Below are 12006 nucleotides of genomic sequence, written 5' to 3'. Positions count from 1 at the left end.
CTTGAAGGCCAGGTATATGAAGGAGGAGGATTGGTTAGGACAGCAAACCCCTAACAATGCTTCATGGTGCTGGAAAAGTATGCACAAGGGGGGGAATTGCTTCAAAAGGGGTTATGGAAAAGGGTGGGGGATGGGAGGTCAGTGAGGATTTGGCATGATAGATGGATACCTGGGTTGGTGGATGGAAGAGTTCACACAGCTAGACCAGTAGAATGTCAACTAGAGTTTGTTAATGAGCTTATAGAGGGAGGGAAGTGGAACATTGGTCTTTTGCAACATTGGTTTCATGTAGATGTAGTGAACCAGATTACTAATATTCCACTTAGTTTGTATGACAGGAAAGATAGATTATTCTGGAACCTCAGCAAGTCTGGAATCTACACTGTGAAGACTGGATATGTGATTGCTAAGGAGGAAAAGGAAAAAACAAATCAAAGGCTAGCACCTGATTCGGAAACCAGTTGGGAGATAAGAAAGCATACAGTTTGGAAAACTTTGCGGAGCCTAAACATTAAGCTGAAATTGAAACATTTCTTATGGAGATGTCTACAAAACGGATTGGCTACTAAGGAAGCTCTCTACAAAAGGTTTGGCATAGGGAACAAGATTTGTCACTGCTGTGGGGAGGACATGGAAACCATTGAACATATCTTTTTCAACTGCCCAACAGCGCAAGTAATATGGAAGATTGCACCTGTTCGGTGGGAAGGGCTAGCTAAACTTCAAGGCAACCTGTGGAGATGGTGGGAAGCGGTGTTGCAGGCAGCAAAAGAGACCCAAGGTGTGGGCAGAATCCAACTTACAGCAAACATCTTATGGCAAATCTGGAAAGCAAGGAACAAGTTTACTTTCCAGCAGGAGATAGCTAATGCAAAGATAATTGTTGACAAGGCACAACAGGAATGGATCGAGTATGAGGCAGCAAAGGAGTCAGACACAGGATCAAACTCTGAACCAGAAAAGGCAACACCAACTCAGCAGCGTTGGGAACCTCCTAAGGAAGGAACAATAAGGATCAATACGGACGCTGCCATCTCGGCTAAAATGGTTAGATCAGGTCTTGGGATTATTGCAAGGAACTGGCGTGGAGAATTAGTGAGAGCGAAAGGAATTACTACGAGGAGGAAAGGAATTGCAGCCACTGAAGAAGCTCTAGCAATCAGAGGGGTGCTCGAAATGGCTCAGTTTGCAGGATGGACAACTATAGAAGTCCAATCTGACTGCAAGCATGTAGTGAGCCTCATCAACACGGACAATGTCCAGGACTGTAGTCTTCAAACAATCCTGGAAGACATTGACGTTCAGAAGAGAAATTTTGAAAGCTGCACTTTCACTTTTGTACTTGGAACGGTGAATCAATGTAGCCATGAATTAGCACAATTTGCAGGAAAGGCAACTAGAAGCTTTGAATGGGAAGGTTCTTTCCCAATTTGGCTTTCAAGTCTAGTTAGAAAAGATATGGGGGTAGTTACCCCTTTTTGTAATTAACTCTTGTATTTTCAAGTGTTGATATATATATATATATATGAGTTTATCGTTTGTCAAAAAAAAAATAAGTAAATAATTTTTTTTAAAAAAGAGAAAATGTAAAAGTTAGTTATTTGAAAGTGAGCCTAATAAACTAAAATTGCAGGAGTTCTAAGAGGATAAAATAAAAAAGGAGGGGAGCAAAAAGTTGAAGAAATCGAAAACCTTACCTCATGGGCAACTTTCAAGGTTTGAAAACCCTCAAGTGCTTGAAAAAACATAGGGGATATTAGGGATAAGACAGGAAATCCTAGAAGACATGAGGAATAAAAAAGCATAATGACAAATTAGACACTAAATTACTAGAAATGATCAACAATAGAAAATCAGAGGAATTTTTTGTGATGAGTGCAAATTATAACTAAAGCATTGAGAAAGTATAGCAAATTAAATCTAAAGTAGGCATACAATACACATGAATTAAGGGGAAAGGAATTTATAAACAAATTAGGGGAATCAAAGCAAAAGTAGTAAAACAAAAGAAGGAACAACAAAAGAAAAATGAAGGACACAAAATAGGCATAACAAGCGTAGCAAGCAAAATTTTGTAGGCTCTATGCTACATATAAAATGTAAAAAAGATAGCACAAACATACTTGATCCAAAATTTGCAGCCCTGCTAGAGAAAGGGCTAAAGGGAAAAAAAAAACATAAATGAGACACCAATAGATTAGAGGATTCGTAACCTCAAAAGTATTATTGCCTAATACCTTATTGTTGAATACAGCTTGGTCAAGCATTGTCTTTAGATAGGAAACTAAAAAAATTACCAATCACAAGTATAATAAAAATTAAAAGACAAAACATAAAAACACTTTGTATATATATAAGAAGATGATGGATAATAGCTACATGTTTGTTAAAGCGAAGACCAGAGAGTATGGACTAACTTGCTAACTAGTGCTTATGAGGGCAAAAATGTAGATGTGCTGAATAACACCTACAAAAAAAATTTGAACATGATAGTGGAAAAATACCAAACAAACGAATGAATGTAAAATGTAAATTAGGACAAAAGAAAATGATCGGATCACGTATACAATAGTAAACAATTAAACAAGAGCAACAAGAAAATAACTAATAAAGGGAAAAACGGAGAAAATTCGAGTAGGCAAAATTACCAGGGGATTTGTAAGACAAGCAATCAAGGGTAATTGCTCCTATATTATAAGCAAAAAGTTTTTTTTTTGAGTGTGAAAACTAATAAAAGGCAAGAATAATGTTGGAAGCAGAGGGGGTTTTCGTTCAAAGAGAAAAAAGGATGGGCAAATGGAAGGGAAAAGGGAAGAATGAAGAGAGAAGTCTCAAAATAGAAATAATTAAAAAAAAAGTAAATAGGAAGAATTACCCTTGCCACATAAACCACTTCTTCAGAAACAATTGCTTTCATCAATCAAATAATACAATATTGCTGCAGAAAGGAGAGGAACTAGTCCTGAAAATCCGATGTCAACTTTAACATCACATCGACACTAAATAACCCTTACAACCTGCACATGAGTAAGTGCAAATGAGGCAAAATAAACAAAGTAAAAAGAATACTTATATCGGGACAATTGGATGAATTCCAATTAACAGATAGCATCCAAGGCTTATGAGTGTCCGAGAGAAGGTATTGACAATGACAATTTGATGGTGAGAAGGTATGGGGAGTGAAGGTGTTATTAGTAACACTTGGATGTTGTGAAAAATGGTTAATAATTAATCGATTGCTAATGAACAGACATTGTTAACCAAGCACATTAAAGAGAGGAGTAATAACCATTAGATTTTTGTCATTGATGGCGAATGTGAAAGTAGAATTTATAGTTGTCCAGAGGATACCTCTATGAACATGAAAGATCAGTTTACAAAGAGCAAACATGCATCTAAGTGGACCACCATAGTAGCACCTTTACGAAAAAAAACATGTCTGAACAGCCATAGCAAAGTAAGAAGCATGTGCAAGGCACCATCCAAGGGATGGCGAAAGTTTTAGAGGTTGAATCCTCTTTTGACTATATGTTAAAAAGCATAACAATTCCCTACTCAATTATTGATAAACATATTTATGAATTTTGAATTTGAAGTGAAACTCAAATATGATGACAAAATTATATCAGCTACTAGGTTCTTAGTTTAAAAATCGATGGAAATGAATTTGTGTGGAAATATTTTGTATATAGGTAGCATGAAAGATGAAATATGGGAGTGTAATTTGGGATACATCAAATCTATAAAAGCAATAGTAGTCAAAACAAGTCTAAAAAAATGAACACTTCCTTTAATTTCCACTTATCCACCAAAGAAAGAAATTAAGAGCCACAACTAATTAACTAGAAATCAAATTGGAAAACCAAATAAGTTATAGAGATAGAGTATTCCAATCAAAGTGCATATTTAAAACTTGTGTAAAACTTTCCCAAATAATAAGATAGTTTCCAAAAAAGGTCGCTTAGAGGTGCAATAGTTCATTTTGTCCTTTTGGGGGAAGTTTTGATGCTAAATCTCTCAAGTAATCATAGTTAAATATGGTCTTTTTGATGGCTCTACTGATTAACACCTCTCTATGAGTGACTTTGACATAGGGTATAATAGATAATGCATGTTACTCATAAATGCACCAGACATCAAGTAAAAGATGAGATAATAAACTCCCCAACATTTCCTACATAGGAGATAATACTATAGAAAATATTAAACATAATATGGAGATCACCAATGACAGCCTCATATATGATTTCTCTCTAGTAAGTAGTTCCCATATCATGATTCCACTACATGAACATAGTTAAAAAAATGTGAATGTACGGATTCAAGTCAAGGAAGGGTTGAAAGTAAATATTTCCATTCCACAATTTACAAATTTGATAAATTCCTTTATCCCAAATACCCACTCACTGAAACACATACACATGCTCAAAGGATGACAAACTCCTTTAGCCTAACTCTTCACTCATTGAAACACACAAACTTACTCACAAGGTGATAAATATCTTTTATCTTAACTTTCAACACACTGAAACATACAAACTTAATCAAATGATGAAAAAGAATATTCTTTCTCTTTTTCTGTTGCAAAGTTGCGGGAATGAATCAATATGGCAATGGAGATTACAAGAATCAAAACCCATTTCAATCATATGGTTAATACTACCATTAAGAAGTTCTACAACCACAAAAGGATGGGTGCCATGCACACCACTTGAGATTAGTGTATGACATTTCAATTTCGGCAAATACCAAATTAGTGAAATTACCAACCCAAACAAAAAGGAAAATGTTTCAATTGCAGCCTACTCACATCCCTATATCGAATAATTTAAAGAGAGTCAATATGTTCGTGTGAGGGAGAAGAGAAGTCAACTATAGTATGAACGGGAGTTCGACAACTAGAAATATTAACACTTTCTAATCAAGGCTAATAACAAATCTAACCAATGAATATACCAATCCATTATTGAATTAGATCATCATATTGGACAAGCTAACCTTCAGTTTCACATAACTAAACAGACACATTGTACATCTATTGTATAAACAATAGCTATTAGAATCAATGACCAGACTATATAATATGAAAAAACACAACAATGCAACGAAATATTTAGCCATCAAAAATGACAAAATCAAGAAACTAAATGACCTTGTACCCTTATTAATAGGAGATTCCCAAAACTTAATATACTTGTGTCTCTTTAACCAAGATTAAGTTAAACATAAGTTCTACGTACTAAGTATCCAAAGATAATAAATGCAACAATCAATTAGTGATTTAGACAACTTATAATAGCTAGTAAATTGCCCAAACTAAAATATCAATTCCAAACACCTATGCAATTGCATGTAGGGTAGAGAACTAAGCTATTAATCACTCAATTAAAAACTCCATAAATAATAAAATGGACAACAGAAAACAAGGAAAATAAGACGAAAAGTAGATTAATTTGGAAAGTGAAAGGCATTGGCTTGAGATAACTTTGATTCCACCTCTATTAAGGGTGCTCAACATAAAACTTAATCTAAAACAATAGTAGAAAATTTATCGAGGGAACCAGAAGAGAAGTCCACAAATCCTATATTTTGCTACTCGTCTAACAATTCCTCCAAGTTGTCTAGCTCGTTTTTCATGGAATTTAAGTTTTTTCTAAGGTGGTGATGAATTGAAACATACCATAGGTGAAATATAACGAAAAGTCTGTCCCATCATTATCATGCTCCTACCTTGATACAAGTATCAAAATATCACAAAATAGGATGATCATATTCTTAAAAATTGAGAAGCGCAAAATGCATAAATATATATTAATTAAATCCTCACCCAAAAAAATTAAATGAATTCTCACACAAATAATTCCAAAATTTGAACTTCATGGCCAATTTGCAATTCAAGCAAAAGGAGGATGGAGCAAAAAATTGCATCCCTGGGTGGTGTTGTATTTAGCAATGATGATAAGGAAGAGAAAGAGGTGTTTGTCATGAGTTTTGGAAAGGAATTTTACCAGCATTTAAAAAAATTGAGCCGTAGTTGTTGTGAATCCCATGGAGAAATAGGACTGTAGACACCAAAATTACACCATTTTTATTTTATTGATTTTATTCATATTTTTATTTAACTTTATTTATTTTGTTTCATTTTTATATTTCTTAAGGAAAATCATTTTAGAAAATCAAAAAAGGAAAGGAAATTAGAAAGAAAGAAAAGAAAAAAAAACAGAAAAGAAAAGAAGTGAAAATAAGTGAAAATAAGCTTTTTATGAAAAAAAAGGGAACTCACGCGCGCATGCACGCGCGCACACTGGATTCCTCCTCTTCTTCGTACGAAGAAAAGGAGCAAAGGTACAGAAATACAACTGCAAATTCGCCCCATTTTTCACTCATTTTCTTCCATTTCTTCTCCTCCATTTGATCACTCCAACACCAAGCCAGTTGGCTTTAATCCAAACACCAAGAAAATCTCAGGACAAGGGCCATCTAATGGCTCAAAAATCATCAAGAAAAATGCAGCTCCAATCTTCTCCCTTAGTGCTAGGTTTTGTGGGGATTTTGTAGCTATAAAAGGCTAAGAAACGCAACCTTAAAGGGGGGGTAGAGTAGAAAGGCGGCGGAGAGATCAAAAAATGCAGAAAACAGAGAGAAAAAAGGAAAGAAAAAGAGAAAGAAAAAGAAAATATTTTTGCATAAAATTTGTGGGAAAAGGCTGATTCTACAGCCATATTTTGGGGCATTTTTCTCTTTTATTATAGCCTATCTTATGGAACTTTGAATTTCTGCACCATCTACGTAGCTAGGGGAAGAACTTTCGTTCAGAACTTTTGTCGTAAAAACGATTGGAAAGCATTCGAATCTGGTCTCAAACTTGCCGTCTCATCATTTATGGTTTTGCCACCCTCTTGCTGGAACTTTTATAATCGGCTTCCATTCGCGTTCTCTCGGTTCTAGTTTGGTTTAAAGTTTCATCAGGTATTCCTCCAACCTTTCTTAGTTTTATTCGACAGTCATGCAAGCTATTTGGGTGAATTTATAGGTTTTCATATTTAAGGAACTTAGATCCCATACATCTTCATGATTATGCATTTTTTGAGTCGCTTTGATGCTTGTTTAAGTTCAATGTGATGTAATATTCATGTTTATGTAAAAATCCGAGGTTAAAAGGTTGAGAAACGCGATTCTGGCCAAACTTTGGCCAAGTTGGCAGGAAATTTTTCAGTTTCCAGCGAGTCTTCATATTCGTCGGAAGTTCTTGATATCTTCTCTTTTATGTTTGCTCCAATTATTTTCGTTTTGTCCTATTATGTTTGATCCATCTGGGCTGGTTAATATTAAAAGAAACTTGTTTTTGGGTTAAATAATGGGTTAATATCAGAAACCTCCCTTGAGGTTTCTTCTAATCACATCTAGCACCCCCCATGTTTTTAAAATCACACTTAGCACCCCTGGAATGACAACTTTGGTATTTTGTCAGCCCCTCTATTTGAAAATGGTAGTAAAAAATGAATTGTAGGAGAGAGACTTTATTTTTGTTCCACTTTTACCCAAAGCCCAAAATGATTAGTGAATTTTAGAAGATAAAAATAGAAATAAATAGGCATATGATATTAATTTAGAAGCTGAGGGTGTAAAAGTGTAATAAAAAGAATGTTATAACTAATTATCAGAGATTTTGGTGATATAGAGATGCATAACTAATTATGGACCTGGGGCCGGAACGGTTGCACTCCGGAAGCTTGTGTGCATTTTGCACACGATGTAACATCATTTGTACACGTTGTAACACTAGAACAACAGCGAATAATTATACTACTTTTAACAGCAGTAACCGTTTCATACGGTGTAACATCATTTATACACGTTGTAACACTAGAACAACAGCGAATAATTATACTACCTTTAACAGCAGTAACCGTCCCACACGGTGTAACATCATTTGTACACGTTGTAACGTTAGAACAACAGCGAGTAATTATGCTACCTTTAACAGCAGTAACCGTCCCTGCCCCTTCTCCACTAATTACATAGTCCATGATACTACATTGGATCAGTCTAGTAACATGATACGTAAGCCTTATATTGCAATCCAATTCTGAACAAAACACACCATGTACAACTAGTTGTTTAGATGGTGAGGATTGCAATGCACAAAACTATACACAAGTAGTTCTAAGATTAGTCAAACAGCACCATAAGTGGCAGGAAATATAAATCAAATGCATATTGCACCACTTATCAAAAAATTGTCCACAAAAGCTAGCATTGCTTCAGTATTGCTGGGGGCTAAGAAGACTAGTACCTAAACTACTTCAGATACCAAAAGCAAGGATTGCGGGGAACCTTTAGCACTCTCAAAACATCATAGAGAAACTGCTGGTAATAGTGTTAGAGGCCACTATTGCAGCAGTATTAATGCTAACAGAAGTTTCGGCTTGAGATCCACCATTTAGAGTAACTTGAGCATTTGGTACAAAGGGAATTATACCTTGTTTGTTTACAGCAGCATTGGTTTTCCAGTATTTCTCCGCTTAAAAATTTGCCTGGTGTTGGTGGTTTTTGGGTAATTTCTCACCTTTTGATTAGGACAACCTGTCACATCCTACTGCCAGGGGTGCTAAGTGTGATTTCAAAAACATAGGGGTACTAGATGTGATTAGAAGAAACCTCAGGGGAGGTTTCTGATATTAACCCTTAAATAATTGGGCTAAGAAGCTTATTGTATGCTGGGTTTGTATGTGGGCTTGGGATGATAGAGCCCATCAACTGGTTGGATTTATTTTGGGGTCAGAAATAAGGGCTGGCCTGCATATTTGCTTGGATTTTCGACTGGGCCAGAGGGGATTAGCCCAAGAAATTAATAAAATGGCCCAACGGCCTGTTTGGCTAAGAATCTGGTCATATAATTTGCAAATCAGTCCCTAGACTTTTTATTAATTATACTACGGTCTTAAAAACTTTAGTTTTCTTTCAATTAGGTTCCTAATTTAATTATAAATAGGTTCCTAAATTTTATTTTTCTTCAATTCTGACCCCTAATCTTTATGATAATTACAAATTGACCCCTAAAACTTTCTTATTTTTTCCAATTAGGTCCCTACTTGTTTTAATTTTCTTGAATATATGTTATTTACATTCATTTAAATGTTTTAATTAATCAATTTTATTTCTTTACGTGTTATTGCTTTTATTTGTTAATTAAATTGATGTCTTGATGATTTTTGTTAATTTTGGAGTTAAATAGGATAATCCAATTCCCCATTAGCTACTACTTCAAAGGAAGGTATCCTCTTGTGTTATCTTTAAATCATCTTATATGCTCCTATGTGATTTTATGTGTGTAATTGCATGTTTATTTTTTTTTATGTTTTTAATTATTTTATTTATTTATTCATTTTATTTGTTTTTAGTTTTGTATATTTAATTTAATTTAATTATTGATTATTTTAGAGCATTTAAATGTCAAATTGTAATAGTTAGGTTATTATTTTTCATTCTTTACCCCTTTAGATTGTAGTTAGGGCCCCCAAATGTAATAGTTATATTTTTATTCGCTTTTATTTGTTTATGTGTTTGCATACTTGTGTGCTTATGTGTTTACTTGCTTTCCTAGGGCCTTTGCACATAGATATTATGCTTATGAGCTATGTGCTATATGTGATTTATGTGTTTATTTGCTTTATTATATTTGTTATGATTTACTTGATTATAATAAATGCATGATGTTACTACACTAGTTCAATATTAGTTGTGGCCCTTTTCCTGACTCCACACTAGTCCAACGCTAGTTGTGGCTCTTTTTTTCGATTTCTCACTAGTCCAACGCTAGTGAGAACTTATAGACATGGGTTAGTCCAACGCTAGATCTTTAGGAATCATCCACGCGTTATATCATATTTATGTGACAAAACACTACATTTCATGCATATTTTTCTACTTTTTAGGATCCTTATCATTTTTGTATGATATTTCCCCTATGTAAATCCCTTATCTCTATGTGTGAGACATGACATTAGACTTGTATTTCATTTAAGAAAATTATAACTAGATTAGATCATTTGCTTGCCTAGATAGGAAATACCCCTCGAATAAGGGATATAGACGAGTATGGCTCTCTAACCTTAGCATGCTCATATTCCCTCTATTAAAGGGAAAATTAAAGTCATGAACCTAGTCCCCCACATCCGTTATGTCACATTGATCTTTTTAGGGCATATATGTATGATTTTCTCTTTTTTTCTAAAATACATCTTTTGAACCCTAATTTCCTTTTCCCTTTAAAAATTCATTTTCCAAAACACTAATCTCTTTTGCCTTTAAATTTCAATCAATTGCATCTTTTAAAATCCTAATTTTACTCTTTTACCTCCGAGTTTCATCACTTGCATTTGTTGCGATCTCTTCGAGGAATCAATTTTGGCCGTCACAATCAATGTGCTCGATGCCGATCAAATTTCAAAGAGATATTTTTCCCCACTCGATCCACCACTAGGTTTAGGTTTTGCATCCGTATAGTGACATCGAAATGTGATAAATTCTTATATTAAAATAAGAAAATTTTTTTGACTAAATCACGCAACTAGCTCTAGATTAGGTTGAAAGGGTGCTTTGGATTTTATCATTGCCTTTCCTTTCTTCAAACGTGACTTCTGAACACTTTTATCTGATTTTCCAAAACTTGGAGTCATTTAAAAAGGTTTTTTTCTACTTTTTCTTTAAAAATTCATTTTAGATGAATTGGTACACCTTAATTCAATACCAAATGGCGACTCCTATTTTTATTAAAAACTTTTTTTAAACTATTATTTTGGATCAAAACCATCAAACTTTTAAAGTCCCATTTAGACCCATTTTCTTTATTTATTTTTCTAAAAAAATTATTTTCAATTAAAATTAAACAAAATTCAATTTTATAACTCGTCACTTTATTATTTTTCAAAAAAATGGGGCACGACAGCTGGCGACTCCACTGGGGATTTAGAGAATCAGAACATTTGATTTGGTCAATTCTTTTCTTATTCTAACCTTCTTATATATCACATTTGGAGGTTTTAAGTTGCATATTTCTTTTTTTTTTCCTTTTCCTTTTTCCTCTTTGTTTAGGATTTTTGCATTTTTGCACTTGCAATCGTCTCTCAATATCCGCGTATGCAAACGTTTGTTTGTTTGTTTACTTTCATTTATTTGTATTTGTGTATCGCGCTTGCATCTTGGGAGGGGTAGTCACCCTAGAACCTTCGCCGGCCCTTGATGGTATTATAATATCTCCCCTCAAAAGGAAGCACCTCATACTTGCATGCATTACTTTTTTCCTTATTTTTTTTTCATGGGCATTTCCCACATTTCCTTGTAGGATTAGGATCGATTTCCTTAGGTAGACGGATGGTGTGTTCTGCACCCATAATGATGCCTAAGGGATCACTCGAGCCACCGACCGAAATCCCTGGGATTGATGATCCTTCGCCTTTTGGTCTGAAGGTTAGGGAGTCTGAAGTCTTATCTAGACTAGATGCATTAGCAAGTCAAATCTCATGATCCATATTAGAAATGCCCTAAGATAGAGTCAACTTTACCCAACTAGGAGCACTAAGCACGAGGGGAGGGATTCCACCCCTCTTTCCTTATTTTTCTTTTTACTTTTTATATCATTTAATTGCCATAACGTGTTATGTGTTGAACTAATATTTTCCTGTTTTCTCGTCTTTTGCATTCACAAATACTAGAAAATAAGAGATCTGGCATGATTTTCTTTTAGAACCTACCCTCTTAGATAGGTTATTGCACGTTTAAATTTCGAAGTATTGCATTTGTAGACTAATAATTGCATATCATTTTAGACCCACCCTGACATACAAAGGGTCCCTTTAGGTCATGTTTTTATTTTAAATTGCATATTTTATTGTTTTAATAAACTGGTATCATGCATCAACCTTAGAAGGGAATGCTGTATAGGGAATCCCACGTTAGGAATAAGCTACCACGTGTCTCAGATATGTAATTCAATGAGACTTG

Source organism: Coffea arabica, chromosome 4c, assembly GCF_036785885.1.
Source record: "Coffea arabica cultivar ET-39 chromosome 4c, Coffea Arabica ET-39 HiFi, whole genome shotgun sequence".
In the NCBI taxonomy this organism is placed as follows: domain Eukaryota; kingdom Viridiplantae; phylum Streptophyta; class Magnoliopsida; order Gentianales; family Rubiaceae; genus Coffea; species Coffea arabica.
The sequence above is the reverse complement of the archived record's forward strand: the minus strand, read 5'-3'. Positions refer to the sequence as shown.